Source organism: Enhydra lutris, unplaced genomic scaffold (genome assembly GCF_002288905.1).
Source record: "Enhydra lutris kenyoni isolate GAN:26980312 unplaced genomic scaffold, ASM228890v2 scaffoldscaffold100, whole genome shotgun sequence".
Lineage (NCBI taxonomy): Eukaryota > Metazoa > Chordata > Mammalia > Carnivora > Mustelidae > Enhydra > Enhydra lutris.
Genome location: NW_019154184.1, coordinates 1,095,893 through 1,114,539, shown reverse-complemented (window position 1 = coordinate 1,114,539; position 18,647 = coordinate 1,095,893). Strand labels below are relative to the sequence as shown.

Genomic DNA, 18,647 nt, shown 5'->3' with positions numbered 1-18,647 from the left:
GCAACATATTTGTTACATGGCTCTTGCATTTAGGTATCAGGAATGTACAAATGTGTTTTTATTAAAAAACACAAAATAGATTTTCTGTAGGCATTAAAGACAGCATTAAACAGTGATATGTTGTTAACTGAAATCAGCAAGTATTGGTTATAGTTATCTTCTTAAACATCAGCCAGGCTTTTCTTCAGTCATTTCCTTCAGCTGACTTCTCTGAAGTTGTTAGTGAGAATCAACTTGGTGATTGGTGAGAATCAATTGCATTGAACTTCCTCTTTCAGTTTATTAATAAAGTACTATTATAAGAATTAGGATATGCCACCTCCCATACCACATTCCATTCCACCCATTCTAGGGTCTTTAGGAATTTCAGTGACTAGATCTTCTCTTATACTTGACAGAGAGGCCACTTTGGCAGTAACCAATAAAACAGTTCTTACAACCTTAGTTGAGTCAATTATTCCTTTTTCCTTTATTCAATGATGAGTCAATTATTCCTTTTTCCATGATATTCACAAAACCTCTAAGCATAACATCATACCCATCTTCTGAGGAACTTTGCATAATTTTCTCAATTATTAGTGATCCTTCAGTATCTACATTCTTAGCAATGGTCATTGCAGGAATTTTGAGTGTTTAAATAATTTCTATGTCAGTTTTTTGATCTTCAGGATCTGGAATTAATTTTTTTAAGATTTTATTTATTTATTTAAGAGAGAGGGAGAGAGAGAGAGAGAGAGAGAGAGAGCATAAGTGGGGGAGGGACAAAAGGAGAGCGAGAAGCAGACTGTCCACTAAGCATGGAGTCCAATGCAACGTGGGGCTTGATCCTAGGACACTGAGATCATGTCCTAAGCCAAACACAGCCGCTTAACCAAGTGAGCTACCTGGATACCCCAGAAGCTGGCATTATTGATTCCAAAGCTGGAATGCTTCAAAGCATGACACAATCCCTTCCCAGAACAATGCCTTCAACAGAAGCTCATGTAGCATTGAGGGAAACCATAGCTGTTTTTCTTTTCTATATCATTTGTCCCATCAACTTTCAGCACAGCTACTCTATCTGAAAGTTTGGGCAGACGTTCAATCAGTTTTTCCTTTTCATGTTCACTAGTTGTGATATCTAACTGATAATTTCTTGAAGACAATTTTCAATTTGAGCCTTGTCACAATTTCTTTTCAAGATCATGGCATCATCTTTGGTCACAATGACCTCTCCAGCTTCTGCTAAGTCATGAGGCTGAATATTTCAAGATTTGGGGGAAATCGGAGGGAGAGATGAACCATGAGAGACTGTGGACTCTGAGAAACAAACTGGGGGTTTTGGAAGGGAGGGGGTGGGGTGTTGGGTGAGCCTGGTATTAAGGAGGGCACGTATTGCATTGAGCACTGGGTGTGATGCATAAAAAAGGAACTTGGGAACACTAAAAAAAAAAAAAAAAATAAAAAAAAAAAAAGATTTAGTGTCAATCCTTCTTTTCCAAACACTGCACCACCAATAGCAACTACTTTCTCTTTAGTCCGATTCTTTTCATTGTCACCAAAACCTAGCGCTTTGACTGCTACAAGCAGAAGGCTAATTTTTAGTCTATTCAAAATGAGTTTATTCAGATCTTCTTCATCAACATCTAGCGATTATGACCAAGGGTTAATGGGGAGCATTGGTAATTTCAGGAGCAGACACAGTGTCTTGGACTCTGGAAACTTTCTTTTCACCTCCATAGAATATAGAATAATGGAATTCACATTTATGACCTTTTGATGTATTAATAAAGTATGGAGAAATACACTTTCAATCAAATTTCATGCCCTGAATAATTTCTAATTCATCGTTTAGGGTTTTTCCATCCTTTACTATGATGACTCCCGTTCTTCTAGCTTTTTTTCATTGCATCAGAAATGATGTTGCACATTTCTTTGTTTCCATTTGCAGAAATCGTAGAAATCTGAGCAATTTCATCAGGGGTTGTCACAAGTTTAGACTGGTTCTTAAGTTCAGCAATTACAGCATCAACAGCTAACATCACACCTCTCCTGATTTCCACAGGATTAGCACTTTTGCTAATCTCTAAGCCTTCCTTGGCAATAGAGTGTGCCAGGAAAATAGAAGTAGTGGTGCCATCACCAGGCTCTTTATTTGTGTTACTGACATCTTGAACAGGTTTAGTACCAATATTTTTATATTTATCTTTAAGCCAATGGACTTTGCAACAGTCACACCATCTTTTGATACTTTGGGTCTTTTCCAGCTCTTTCCAATAATCACTGTTCTTCCCTTTGGCCCCACAGTAAGAGCTATCAAGATCAACTAAAAGGTCTACATATTGAAGCATTAAAGCTCAGGCATCTACACCAAATTTTACTTCTTTTGAATAAGCCTGAATGAGATGAGCTAATGTCCTGGACACTGGCCTAATTTCAGGAAGAACTACAGGTAATCAAAGCATTTCTGTGGGGCAGCAGCAGGGTGTGCCAGCACTCAGGCAAGTTGTAGGAAGCAAGTGAGAGGAAGATTTCCTCCTGTTGTGAATTTTAGTTGATTTTTTCTTCTATCCAGTATCACTCCCTCAGATGTCCTATTCATATAGTAACCTAATTTTCCAAGACATATTTAATTTCAAGAATTATTTCCCATTATCCTTCCAAGCCATAAGAGTGTTCAATAAGTTCCAGTTTTTTCAATGTCTGAAGTTACATCTTTTGGATTGCATCTGGTACGAAGAAGCAACACAAAAACTTTATCGGATAGTATGGTCATATTTAAAGTTTGGGGAGTGTAGCTACCACACTACTAAAAGAAATATTCAGGGAATGGAGAAATATATAAGGCTAGTAAGTGGTGATAATGATGAGGACCTCCACAAACCTTTGTTAGGCCATACTTTGCTCCTAGACCATGGTTTAATGCTCTAACTTCTAGTTGAGAAATATATTTTAAGATCTTAAAGTTATAAAATGATAATTTGTTATTATGTAATAATTCAGCATTTTAAATTTTTCAGAAAGATGATTCACTCATCTTGAGGTAGAAGGGAATAAGTAAGAAGGTTCAAGGCTAGTTATATCCAAGTGTTTTTCTTGTTTCTGCCAACTTGTAAACTGTACATGTGACTTTTTAGTTAATATGACTGCAAGTGAACTAAAAAATAGAAAAGTCTCTCTAAGGTGGAAATATACATTCCAGGTGTTTAGGAAAATTAATATTTATTCTAAATTGTAGTACTTTAACATTTATGATCTTCACTTTGCATAGATCATCAAGAAGGAATAGTAATACTTAATCTTCAAACTGTACATAAGAGCCATCTAGAAACATTCTGCTACTTAATGAAGAGTGTAGATAAAGTAGCTCTCCTTGAATTCACTGTTCATATATATTTTTCTTGTGTGTGTGTGTGTGTGTGTGTGTACAGGTAATTTGGCTATGGTTCTTTTGGATTGAGTCTTATCTGTAGTCACAAGATAAGTTCTCTTAGGCCTATGGAAGATTCTGAGTCAATATATATAAAATAGAGCTTCCTGATGACCCTGCAATTGCACTATTGGGTATTTACCCCAAAGATACAGATGTAGTGAAAAGAAGGGCCATCTGTACCCCAATGTTTATAGCAGCAATGGCCATGGTCGCCAAACTGTGGAAAGAACCAAGATGCCCTTCAACGGACAAATGGATAAGGAAGATGTGGTCCATATACACTATGGAGTATTATGCCTCCATCAGAAAGGATGAATACCCAACTTTTGTAGCAACGTGGACGGGACTGGAAGAGATTATGCTGAGTGGAATAAGTCAAGCAGAGAGAGTCAATTATCATATGGTTTCACTTATTTGTGGAGCATAACAAATAGCATGGAGGACAAGGGGAGTTAGAGAGGAGAAGGGAGTTGTGGGAAATTGGAAGGGGAGGTGAACCATGAGAGACTATGAACTCTGAAAAACAATCTGAAGGGTTTGAAGCAGCGGGGGGTGGGAGGTTGGGGGAACCAGGTGGTGGGTATTAGAGAGGGCACGGATTTCATGGAGCACTGGGTGTGGTGCAAAAACAAGGAATACTGTTATGCTGAAAATAAAAAAAATAAAAAAAATAAAAATTAAAAAAACACCTCTGATTAGCACAAACACTGAAAAGAACTATCACTCTTTGAGATCAAAATATTCTGCTGTCCTGACTGTCGTATTGAACTGGGTAAAATGTGTTTCAGAGAATGATTTATTGAATTCTTACCATAGGTTTGCCTTCTGCTTATGTAACTCTATTGGAATCTCTCATTCCATGGCTTTGGATTATTTTTGACAATTCTGACTCAGCATCAAAGGATAAAATCCATGATATGATGAATAAGCCACACAAGTAAGAAATACAGATGTGGACTATAGACCTCCAAGGAAGAATTGAGCTGGTCGAGGATATGTGCCAGATATTGGAAATGTTAAGAGGTAGGTACTTTGCTGATTATTGTTGTTGAGGTGTGTGTGTGTGTGTGTGTGTGTGTGTGTGTGTGTATTAGAGCAGAATATTGCAAGAAGATTGCCATGATCTGTGTAATAGCTGTGACTATTTTTAGAAGAAAATTAAGATTACTTTCAGAAAATTAAAACTGTCAAGTGGTAGTGAAATCTAAAAAGCTTTTTAGGCTTTTTAACAGGAAATAAACTTAGGAGGGAGTAAATGAAAATGAACTATCATTTATTGAGCTTTACTAATCAAGTACCAAAATATGTGTTATCCCATTTAATCCTCATAATAATTCTATGATGTATGTGCTATTATCTTCATTTTACACATAGAAAACAGTCTTAAATAGATTACTTGACTTAACAAAAACTGTGCAACTATTAAGTTCAGGGTTGTGTTTTAGACACAGGCCTATCTGATTTCTAACATTGTATGTAGAGAGAACCAAATATTTAAGAGAAAATTATTGCTGTACAATTTTATGGTTTTCTTATGAAGAATTAAACATCCATTTAATTTTAATTTTCTGAGGAAAGTTTTTGACATAGTATATTCAGAAAATTCTTAAGCAACTCCAATATATGCACCTGAAGAAAAAAGCAGTGCTAGAGAAAGAAGCAACTATTCTAAGCAATGAAATAGCTATGATTCTGACACTCTTCCTTTTTATTTATTTATCTTTTTTGCATTTCTTCAGATAGTATGTAAATACAAACCGAATTTTCTAGGGCAGGTATATGTACCTAGAGCAGGTAAGTGTAGAAATGTAGACTTCTATTATGAAATCTCTTCAATTTATTTAGCTGAATCAACAGTTTAACATTTATTTCAACTGATTGTAGACTCATGTCACATACTTTTGGACACTTGATCACTCTAAGGAATTAAAGCCTCTCTTATTTTTATAATTTAGAAATGTTTATGTTTCCTTCACTGTGCAGAAGATTTTGGCTTCAAGAAGTCCCAATAGTTCATTTTTTCTTTTGTTTCCCTTGTCTCTGGTGACATGTCTAATATGAAGTTGCTAGGCTGAGGTCATAATTTTCAAGAAACGGGAAATATTGATTTAATTTTATTAAACTACAGCCTTTATAAGTTCTTCCACATGGTGTTTAAACTTTTAATTACATCTTTAATATTCTTTTTATAATGTACTAAGTATGTAAAAACTTGTTGGGAACTGTGGTATTGTGGCAAGATCGTTTGATTTAAAGACAAAATGAATTTGAATTTTAGTTCTGCCTCCTATTTACAAGATAAATTTGGGTAATTCATTTAGCCTCTCTGAGGCTCAGTTTTCTTTTATTTATTAAGTTTTTTTTATTATGTTCAGTTAGCCAACAAATAGTAGTACATTAGTTGTATGATTCAATGATTCACTAGTTGCATATAACACCCAGTGCTCTTCACAACACATGCCCTCCTTATTAAGTTTTTTTAAAATTTTAATTCCAATATAGATAACATACAGGGTTATATTAGTTTCAGGTGCACAATATAATGATTCAAGAATTCTGCACATTACTAAGTGCTCATGATGATTAATGTACACTTTAATCCCCATCACCTATTTCACCCATCCCCACCACCCTCTTTTCCTCTGACAACTATCAGTTTGGTCTCTACAGTAAAAAGTCTGTTTCTTCATTTCTCTCTCTCTCTCTCTTTCTCTCTCTCTCTCATTTTAACTTTGATCATTTGTTTTCTTTCTTAAATTCCACATATGAGTGAATTTTGTGGTATTTTTATTTAACTGACTTATTTTACTTAGTATTATACTCTCTAGCTCCATCCATATTTTGAAAATGGCAAAATTTCATTCTTTTTTGTGTCTGAGTAATATTCTATTGTATATATACCATATCTTCTATAGCGACTCATCTATCTGAACTTCAGTTCTCTCATCTCTAATATGGCAGAAATAATCCATATCTCATATAGTTTTGTGTGAATAACTTGATATAATAAACGTGAATGTACTTTATAGACAATAAAATTTCATCACAATGTGAGGGAAAAGGAAATCTTTTCCCTTTTAGGGAACACTAAAGGACCGAGGAACTATTTCTTTGAAAAAGATCAATAAAATTGATAAACCCATCGCCAGACTTAATCAGAAAATAAGAGAAAGGACCCACATAAATAAAATCATAAATGAAAGAGGAGAGATCACAACTGACACTGCAGAAATACAAACAATTACAACAGAATATTATGAAAAATTGTATGCCAATAATTCGGACAATGTGGAAGAAAAGGATAAACTCTTAGAAACATATAAATCACCTAACTAAAACAGGTAGAAAGAGAAAATTGAACAGACTAATAACTAGTAAAGAAATTGAATCAGTAATCAAGAAACTCTCAACAAACCAAAGTCTGGGGATGGCCTCACAGGCAAATTTTACCAAACATTTAAAGAAGAGTTAATACCATTTCTTCTCAAACAGTTCCAAAAAATAGAAATGGAAATAAAACTTCCAAACTCATTCTATCAGGCCACCATTACCCTGATTCCAAAACCAAAGACCCTCACTCAAAAAGAGAACTATGGACCATTATCCCTAATGAACATAGATGCAAAAATTCTCAACAAAATACTGGCAAATTTAATCCAACAATATATTATAAGAATAATTCCCCATGATAAGATGGGATTTATTCCTGGAATGTAAGTGTGGTTTAATATTTAAAAATTGATCAATATACTACACCACATTAATAGAAGAAAGTATAAGAATCATATTATACTCTCAGTGGATTCAGAGAAAGAATTTGAGAAAGTAAAACATCTATTATTGTTAAAAAAAAAAATCCTCAACATAGTGGGGCTATAGGGAGCATACCTCAACATCATAAAGGCTATATACAAAAGACCCAGAGCTAATATCATCCTCGATGGGGAAAAACTGAGATAAAAAGGTAAAAACTCTTCTGGAAAGCAAAGGAAACAATCAACATAATTAAAAGTAACCTTTAGAATGGGAGAATATATTCACAAAGGACATATCTGATAAAGGGCAAGTATCCAAAACATATAAAAAACTTGTCAGTATCTACATACTCCAAGAAAAAAAAATCCAGTTAAAAGATGGTCAAAAGACATGGATAGACACTTTTTTTTCCCAAAGAAGACATCTAGATGACTGATAGATACATGAAAATATGCTCAACACCCCCCATCATCAGGGAAATACAAATCAAAACTACAATGATATACCACTACATACTTGTCAGAATGCTTAAAATTAACAAGACAAGAAACAACAAGTGTAGGTGAGGATGTAGAGAAAGGGAAACTCTGTTATATTGTTAGTGGGAATGCAAACTGGTACAGCCACTATAGAAAACAGTATGGAGGTTCCTCAAAAAGTTAAAAATTGAGATACCTTATGACCCAGCAATTGCACTGTAAGTATTTGCCAAAAGGATAAAAGAAGATAGATTCAAAGGGGTACATGCACTGCAATGTTTATAGCAGCATTATCAACAATAGCCAGACAATGGAGAGAGCTCAAATGTTCATCAACTGATGAATATATAAGAAGATGTGGCATATGTATATGTAATGGAGTATTCTCAGACATCAAAAAGAATGAAATATTGCTATTTGCAATAATGTGAATGGAGTTAGAGAGTGTTATGTTAAGGAAGATGTCAGTCAGACAAAGATAAACACCATATGATTTCACTCATGTAGAATTTAAGAAAGAACAAACCATAAAGCTTATTCTTAAGTATAAGTAACACACTGGAGGTTGCTGGAGGAGAGGTAGGCAGGGAGATGAGTTAAATGGATGTTGGAGATGGAGGACTTTTTGTGTGTGTGTGATGAGGACTGGGTGTTGTATGTGATGAATCACTAAATCCTATACATGAAACTAATTTTACACTGTATGTTAACTAACTGGAATATAAATAAATACTTGGAAGAGGAAAAGAAGAAGCTAAGGCTCAAATATTATAATAAATTAAGAGCTTCAAAATACCTTTTCTAAAAATATTGAGGCTGAAAAATTTGCAGAAAGTCACATAGCTAATACATGGTATAACCAGAAATCCAAGTTTGGACTGTGTGTCTCTAAGCTCAATATTCTTTCCACAACACTAAGCTGCCTAGGTGATTGTATCCAGCCTTACAATAAGTGGATTAAATGTATGAAATGAATTCAATGGAATAATTACTGAGAGAGGAAGATGGTTGCAGATTAGGAGGACCCTGGGCTTGCCTGTCCCACTAACACAACTAGATAACTATGAAATAATCTTAAAAGCCCCAGAAATATACCTCAGTTGGTGAAGCATATGACTCTTGTCATGTGTTTGAGCCACACGTGGGGTGCAGAGATTACTTAAATAAACAAAACAGGCATTTGTAGTAAAAGATGTATATTACATTATTTAATATAATCACAAAAGGGACCAATTCAACAAGAAGATCTAACAATTTTAAATATTTATGAACCTAAAATTAGGGCAACCAAATATTTTAAAAGTGTGAATAGCAAATATAAAAGAGCTAATCAATAATAATACAATAATAGTAGGGGACCTTAATACCTCACTTACATCAATGGACAGGTCATCTAAATGGAACGTTAACATAAAAACAATGGTTTTAAAAGACACACTGGACAAAACGGAGTTAAAAGATTTATTCATATATATTTTTTTTTTTTCTTTTCTTTCATTTTATGTATTTATTCATTGGTGGATAAAGATGTTTTTAATTTCTTTTCAGTGTTCCAGAATTGTTTATGCACCACACCCAGTGCTCCATGCAATACATGCCCTCCATAATACCCACCACCAGGCTCACACAACATCCCATCCTTCTCCCCTCCCAAACCATCAGTTTATTTCTCTGAGTCCACTGTCTCTCATGGTTCATCTTCCCCTCCAATTGTCCCCAACTCCCTTCTCCTCTACATCTCCCCATGTCCTCTGTGCTATTTCTTATGCTCCACAAATAAGCAGAGCCTTATGATAATTGACTCTCTCTGCTTGACTTATTTCACTCAGCATAATCTCTTCCAGTCCCGTCCATGTTGCTACAGAAGTTGGGTATCCCTCCTTTCTGATGGAGGCATAATATTCCATTGTATATGTGGACCACATCTTCCTTACCCATTAGTCCGTTGAAGGGCATCTTGGTTCTTTCCACAGCTCGGCAACCATGGTTATTGCTGCTATGAACATTGGGGTACAGATGGCCCTTCTCTTCATTACATCTGTATCTTTGTGGTAAATACCCAGTAGTGCAATTGCAGGGTCATAGGGAAGCTCTATTTTTAATTTCTTAAGGAATCTCCACACTGTTTTCCGAAGTGGCCGCACCAACTTGCATTCCCACCAACTGTAAGTGGGTTCCCCTTTCTCCACATCCTCTCCAACACGTGTTGTTTCCTGTCTTGCTAATTTTGGCCATTCTAACTGGTGTAAGGTGGTATCTCAGTGTGGTTTTGATCTAAATCTCCCTGATGGCTAATGATGATGAACATTTTTTCATGTGTCTGTTAGCCATTTGTTTGTCTTCTTTGGAGAAGTGTCTGTTCATGTCTTCTGCCCATTTTTTGATGTGATTATCTATTTTGTGTGTGTTCAGTTTGAGGAGTTCTTTATAGATCTTGGATATCAGCCCTTTTTCTGTAGTATCATTTACAAATATTTTCTCCCATTCCTTGGGTTGCCTCTTTGTTTTGTTGACTGTTGCAGATAAATTTTTTTAAATACTTCATTTATTTGGGGGAAGGACAGCAAAGGGAGAGTAGGAGAAAGCCTTAAGCAGACTCCGTGTTGAGCATAGAGCCTGATGTGGGACTTGACCTCACAACACTGACATCATGATCTCAAGCCAAAACCAAGAGTCAAATGCTTAACTGACTGTGTTAACCAGGCATCTCAGGATGAAGATTTTATTTTTTTTAATAAGCAGAACAAAACACACCCAGAATCTAGTTTAGGGGGCCTTGTTTTTTAATTTTTCTTTGTTGTTTTGTTTTGTGTTTTTCTTTCCCCACTTTTTTTTCTGGACAAAAATATGAGACAGAGAAATTCACTCCAAAAGAAAAAAAAATGGGAAGTATAACTCAAGGCCAGGGATTTAATCAATACAGATACAAGTAAGATGTCTGAGCTAGAACTTTTTTTTGAAAGATTTTATTTATTTATTTCACAGAAAGAGACACAGCGAGAAAGAGAGAACACAAGTGGGGGAGTAGGAGATGGAGAAGCAGACTTCCTACTGAGGAGGGAGCCTGATGTGGGGCTTGGTCCCAGGACCCCAGGATCATGACCTGAGCCAAATGCTTAATGAATGAGCCACCCATGTGCCCATCTGAACTAGAATATAAAACAACACTTATAAGAATGCTAGCTGTGTTTGAAAAAAGCATAGAAGACACTAAAGAATCCCTTAGTGCAGAGTAAAAGAACTAAAATCTAGTCAGGCCAAAATTTTAAAATGCTATAACCAAGATGCAATCCCAAATGGGGGTCATAAAAACAGTAATGCATGCAGTAGAGTAATGAATCTGATACAGAAGAGAAAACTGTGGAAAATACTGAAGCCAAAAAGAGGGAGAAAAAGTAATGGGCCATGAAGGCAAACATAGGGAATTTAGCAACTTCTTAACACATGATAACATTCATATCATAGAAATCTGAGAGGTAGAAGAGAGAGATAAAGGGGCAGAAGGTTTATTCAAATAAATTATAGCTGAAAAGATTCCCTAATCTGGCGAAGGACACAGACATCTAAATCCAAGAAGCAAAGAGAACTCCCATTAAATTCAACAAAAGCCAGCCATTGCCAAAGGCATATTAGTCAAATCCACAAAATACACAGACAAGGAAAGAATCCTGAAAGCAGCTAGGGAAAATAGACTTTACTTACAAGGAGGCAAAATCAGTTATACAACAGCTTTTTCACAATAACTTGACAGGACAAAAAGAAGTAGCAGGAAATATTCAACATGCTTTTGGGAAATATATGCAGCCAATAATTTTTTATCCAGCAAAATTACCATTTAGAATAAGAGAGATAAAAATTTCCCCAAACAAAAAAATAAAGGATTTCATAATCAGCAAACCAGCCTGGTAAGAAATTTTAAGAGGAACTCTGAGTGGAGAAATTAAAGACCAAAGGCAACAAAAACTAAACACCAACTCTACAGGTAACACAATGGCACTAGATTCATATCTTTCAATAATCACTGTGAATGTAAATGGACTAGGTACTCTACACAAAAGACATCGGGCATCAGAATGGATTAAAAAAATAGATCCGTCTATATGCTGCCTATAAGAGACTCACTTTAGACCTAAAGACACTTGCAGATTGAAACTAAGGGGATAGAGATCTATCTATCATCTGATGGATGCCAAAAGAAAGCTGAAATAGCCATAGTTATATCAGACAAACTAGATTTAAAAAAAAAAAAAGACTGTAACCAGAGATGAAGAAGGGTATTATAATCAAAGGATCTACCCATCAAGAAGATCTAACATTTGTAAATATCTATGCCTCAACTTAAGAACACCCAAATATATAAATCAACTAATAACAATTATAATAAAGAAACTCATTGATAATAACACAGTAATAGTAGGGCATTTAATATCCCACTTACAACAATGGACAGATCATCTAAGAAGAAAATCAAGAGGGAAACAATGGCTTTGAATGACACAGTAGACCAGATGGACATCACAGATATATTCAGAAGATTTCATCCTAAAAAAGCAGAATACACATTCTTTTCCAGTGCACATGGAACATTCTCCAGAATAGATCACATACTGGGTCACCAATAATTCCTGAACAAGTACAAAAAATCAAGATCATACCATTCATATTTTTGGGCCACAATGCTATGAAACTTGAAGTCAACCAAAAGAAAACATTTGGAAAGACCACAGATGAATGGAAATTAAAAAACATCCTACTAAAGAATGAAGGGTTGACCAGGAAATTAAAGAAACAAATAAAAACCTAGAAGCACATGAAAATGAAAACACAACAGTCCAAAGCTTTGGGATGAACCAAAGGCAGTACTCAGAGGGAAGTGTATTGCAATACAGGCTTATCTCAAGCAGCAAGAAAAGTCTCAAAGACACAACCTAAACTTATACCTAAAACTGCTAGAAAAAGAAAGGCAAATAAAGCCTAAAGCCAATAAAAGAAGGGAAATAATAAATATTGGAGCATAAATAAATGATACAGAAACAAAGAGATGAACAAAAAACCCAAAGTAGAACAGATTAATGAAACTAAGAGCTGGTTCTTCAAATGAATTAATGAAATTGGTAATCACCTAACCAGACTTATTAAAAAGAAAAGAGAAAGGACCCAAATAGATAAGATCACGAATGAAAGAGGAGAGATCACAACCATGCCACAGAAATACAAGCAATTCTAAGAGAATATTATGAAAAACTATGTTAGTAAATGGAGCAACCTGGAAGAAATGGTCTAATTTCTAGAGACTTACAAATTACAAAAACTGAAACAGGAAGAAATAGAAAATTTGAGCAGACCAATAACCAGCAAAGAAGTTGAATCAGCAATGAAAAATCTCCCAATAAATAAAAATCCTGCACCTGATGGCCTCTCTGGGGAATTCTATCTGACATTTAAAGAAGAATTTATACCTATTTTTCATGAACTGTTCCAAAAATTACAAATGGAAGAAAAACTTCCAAACTCATTTTACAAGACCAGTATTAGTTCAATACCCAATTCAAAGACCCCACAAAAAAGGAGAATTATAGACCAATATCTCTGATGAGCATGGATGCAAACATTCTCAATATGAATCTAGCAAGTCAAATTCAACAGTACTTTAAAAGAATTATTCACCACAATCAAGTGGGATTTATTCCTGTGCTGCAGGGGTGGTTGAATGTTAATCAATGTGACACAACACATTAATGAAAAAAAAAAAAGAGAAGAACCATATGATCCTGTCAGTAAGTGAAGAAAAAGCATTTGAAAAATATATCTGAAAAATATAAGACACCGATGAAAGTAATTGAAGAGAACACAAAGAAATGGGAAAACATTCCATCTCATGGATTGAAAGAACAAATATTGTTAAAATGTCTATACTAAACCCTGGAGAAATAAAGTTTAAAAAAAAGTCTATACTACCCAAAGCAATCTATGCAATTTTCACAGATCCAGATAAAGCAATCTTAAAATTTGTATGGAAGGGCAAATGACCCTGAATTGTGAAAACAACTTTAAGAAATAATAGCAAAGCTGGAGGCCTCACAATTCCCAGACTTCAAGGTACATTGCAGAACTGCAGTAATCAAAACAGTATACTACTGTCATAAAAATAGATACATAAAACAATAGAACAGAATAAAAAACTCAGAAATAGACCCACAATTATATGGTTGATCAATCTCCAACAAAGCAGGAAACAATGTCCAATGAGAAGAAGATAGTATTCTCAAAAAAACCGTGCTGGGAAAATTGGACAGCAACAGGGAAAAGAAAGGAACTGGATCTTTTTCTTATACCAGACACAAATACAAATTCAAAATGGATTGAAGATCTAAATGTGAAACCTAATATGTTAAAAATCCTAGAGGAGAACCCAGGAAGTAATGTCTTTGACATCAGACATAGCTACTTCTTTCTAGACGTGTCTCCTGAGGTAAGGGAAACACAAGCAAAAATAAACTATTTGTACTTTATCAAAATAAAGTTTCTACACAATAAATGAGAAAACCAACAAAAGTAAAAGGCAACCTATGAAATGAAGGAAGATATTTGTAAATGGCATATCTGATAAAGGGTTAGGATCCAAAATATATAAAGACTTATAAAACCCAACACCCAAAAAATGAATATGCCAATTTATAACCAGACAGAAGACATGGAAAGACAATTTTCCAAAGAAGACTTTAAGAACACTACAACAAAAAACTATGCTAGCTAACTGAACATAAAGAAAGACATCCAGATAGCCAACAGACACATGAAAATATGGTCAATATAACTCATCATCACGGAAATACAAATCAAAACTACAATGAGATATCACCTCACACCAGTATTAATGGCTAAAATTAACAACACAAGAAACAATAGGTACTGTTGAGGATGCAGTGAAAGGGGAACCCTCTTACACTGTTGGTGGGAGTGCAAACTAGTGCAGCTATTCTGGAAAACAATACAGAGGTTCCTCAAAAGTTAAAAATAGAACTATCCTATGATCCAGCAATTGCAGTACTAGGTTTTATCCAAAGCATACAAAAATATTAATTCAAAAGGATACATGCACCCCAATGTTTATAGCAGCTTTATCTATAATAGTGAAACTATGGGGGCACCTGGGTGGCTCAGTGCTTAAGCCTCTGCCTTCAGCTCAGGTCATGATCTCAGGGTCCTGGGATCGAGTCCCGCATTGGGCTCTCTGCTCTGCGGGGAGCCTGCTTCCTCCTCTCCCTCTGCCTCTGCCTGCCTCTCTGCCCACTTGTGATCTCTCTCTGTCAAATAAATAAAAAATCTTTAAAAAAAAAAGAAAAAAAAAAAAAGAAACTATGTACTACCCAAGTGTGCATTGACTGATGAATGTAAAAAGAATATTTGTTATGAGGGAAATTAGTGAGAGAAAAACAAATACCATATGATTTCACTTATATTTAGAATTTAAGAAACAAAACAAAGGAGCAAATAAAAAAAAGAATAAGTCAACTAAGAAGTACTCTTTAATTGTAGAGAACAAACTGTTGATTATCAGAGGAGGTGGGTGAGGGGATGGGTTATGATGGTGATTAAGGAGTGCATTTGTTATAACGATCATCGGGTTTTAAGTGGATGTTTTCAATCACTGCATTGTATACCTGAAATTAATATTACATTGTATGTTAACTAACTCAATGTAAATACAAACTTAAAATTTCTTCATATTTGAGACTGATACTGCTAACCATATTCAAGCAATTGCACAAATAGAATATAAATGCTTCTCTCATAGCCCTTTGGATTATGAAAGATTAAGGAAATAGTATTTGTAACACATTTAAGATCATTGGAAGAAACTGACTACATAAGCATAATATTTAGGCATATCACCCTCATACATTCAACAAATATCAAGAAATAAGTGATGGTATATAAGAAGATATCTATTTGTCTAGGGATTATGTATCACATTTACTGTGTTGGTATAGACTTTTGCAGCAACTTCTGTACTCCCTCCTTTTCTTTTCCTATGTTTCTTCCACTACCTCCCCAATAAATATACTGCAGGCCTTAAAGATCTTAAAGGGAGTTATCTCTGTCAGTGAATGGAGTGGCTGCTTATTATAAGTTTCACAGCAACAGCAAAAGCCACCAATGGAGAGTTCATGTCTAAAATCATTATTAATGATGATTACAGAAAATGGGGGAGTTTAAGAACTAAAATAAAAAACTCAATTTCTCTTATAAATGAATGGTTTGTGAATTGCTATTTATAAGCACCTAATTTGCTAATTTTCATGTTAAGTTTTAATCAGATCCTGCAAAAGAGATTTAGGTATATTAGATTCAAAGGCTTGGACAATGAGCATTAAGAAGAAGCCTACTGTCACAAAAACATGCATTCCAACACTTTCCACTCCATGGAAAAGTAGGTATCAGATATTTACTATGGATACAACTCTGTTGAGAGGCAACAACAGTTAAAGATATGGGCAATGACTTCCTGGGGATTACAGCCTGATGGGGAACATGGAGAGATAACTTCATCTACTATCTTATTTGACAAGGAAAACTAGCTTGTGAGGCAGAGAATGTTATTCACATTTCACAGATAGGGTAACTCAGGTTCAGAGAACTTAGGCATCTTGCCCAAAGTCACACAGCTGGGTCATGGCTAGGTCAGGACTCAAACTCATTTTTTTTTTATTTTGATGGTTAAAATCTATATATTTATTTATACAACACAGAGGGCTGTGTTGTAAAATGCATATAACATACTTTAGTAGTAAAATGCATATAACATACTTTTAGTGTAATAGGAATTCAGAGTAGTAAATGCATATAATATACTTTTTTTTTTCCAGTTAAAGCCTTTTATTCACATTTTGGGTGTCTGTTAAGAAAATTAAATTCTATTCACCACTATGGCCTGAGGAAATAGAAGTTAGACATAGTCTATGCCCTGGGTAATACACACCCCAAAGAGATGGCTAGATGATAAGATGAAAGAAAGAAACAGATCCATTGTTATCATATATAGTGGAACCGTATGGATACACGCCCTTCTTTATCATAAGCTCACCGAAGATCCTGGGCAAATCCATTTTAATTTTTGTGCTATATTTCTTCTTTGTTTTGTCTTCTGAGGCCTAGAGAAGATAAAGAAAATGGGACTAGTACAATGTGTTGAGGCCTCCTCATAAACGAAGTATTCTAATAATGTACTTGGACGTGAGCATTTTAAAATAGTCATATACCCCAAATCAAACAGAATCCTGTTTGAGATTTGCTGATTGAGCTCTTACAACAAGAATTCAGCACTTCACTGTCATCTAATGGCATCCTATCTTAAAAAAAATTCTACCTTCTATTTATTTACTTCTCAGTTTGAATTTTCTTCAAGTGCACATTCTTTTTTTTAATTTCTTTTCAGCGTAACAGTATTCATTGTTTTTGCACCACACCCAGTGCTCCATGCAATCCGTGCATATAATATACTTTAAGTGCAATAGGAATTCAGAGAAAAGTGTTCTGAATTCAAATTTTGTCTGAATCAGTCCATGTTTTCCTCATGAATGATCTGGTTCCTCAGATAGGTCTTGTAGATTGACTAATTAGATTTTAAAAGGGAATGAATAAGCCTGTCTCTGAATCCAATTCTTCATTTGTAAAACAGGGATGATGCTATCCCTTTCCCCCCTGTATCATTGCTATAGTTGAATAAAGTGATATATGTAAAATCTTTAGTAAATTAAAAAGCAATCAAGTACTGGTTGGGCTTGTGAAAGGATTGACATGCCTTTGGATAAAGATTTACTACACCTGTCCTTGGAAGAAAAAAAAAAAACAAACAAACAAAAAGAATTGGCAAGCTCAAAGCCCAGATTCCTATTTTATGAACATAGAATGTCCAAGTCGCTATAAAATTACTGGTTTTCAGCCATAATTGTGTTTCTTTGTGTAGGCTGTTCAAAAATGTTGTGCCAGCCAATAGGAGGAAAGGCTAGACTCACAGAAGGATGTTCATTTAGAAGAAAGCAACACTAATGATCCACACAACCTCCTAAATTTGTGTTATATGGCAGAAAGCCTTATCAGTTCAATAATTCCAGTTAATCTACCAAGATAATGTAATTAATTTTGTAAGGTATACAACAATGATCTCCTATATTTAGTGTCAGTTTTTCAATAACATTTAAATTATTGGCAAAAAAAGCATTAAACAATGTAAACTGTTCTTACTACTTACTAAAGTGCTACAGTGTAAGTGCATGTGATTGATGTGTTTACATAGAGCTGACAGTGAAGATACGGTTTTAAGGATGGACTAAAATCTCAGGGCAAAGAGGGCTCTCAAAGTTCATCTGATCTAACCCCCATCTGATGCTTGTTAAAAAGGAATCTTGAGCAGAAAATGGTCTGGTGTCTCCTAACAGAACTTAATCTGTATCTTATATAGTTATTTATCTCTCAAATTCTGTTAATCTTAGACAATAGTGCCACAGATTTTTCATTATTCTTATAAATTGACTTGAATTAATCTTTTCATTAACTTTTAGAGTTTTTAATAATGTTGATTGAAATAAAAGTGTTATATTTATTTCAATGCAAACTTATTCTGGCAACTGGAAGATTAGAAGGCAATTTGCTCAATTCTGCTTATTGTTTCTGAATTATGCTCCTAAAAGCAGAGTCGATGTTCTTTGCATTCCTAAATATAAAACACTAATTCTTGGGGCGCCTGGGTGGCTCAGTGGGTTAAAGCCTCTGCCTTCGGGTCAGGTCATGATCCCAGGGTCCTGGGATCGAGCCCCACATCAGGCTCTCTGCTCGGCAGGGAGCCTGCTTCCTCCTCTCTCTCTCTGCCTGCCTCTCTGCCTACATGTGATATCTCTGTCTGTCAAATAAACAAATAAAATCTTAAAAAAAAACCACTAATTCCTCTGGGAAGATGTTTTAACTGAAAGTACAAAAAAAGGGGGGAGGGGAGGAGA

The 18,647-nt window shown here is 35.0% G+C and overlaps 2 pseudogenes; one reads left to right on the top strand and one right to left on the bottom strand.

Annotated features, from left to right (window-relative positions):
- Positions 1 to 305: 305 nt before the first annotated feature.
- On the bottom strand, positions 306 to 2,444 carry LOC111139328 (annotated as a pseudogene).
- Positions 2,445 to 17,448: 15,004 nt separating this feature from the next.
- On the top strand, positions 17,449 to 17,700 carry LOC111139329 (annotated as a pseudogene).
- Positions 17,701 to 18,647: the final 947 nt, after the last annotated feature.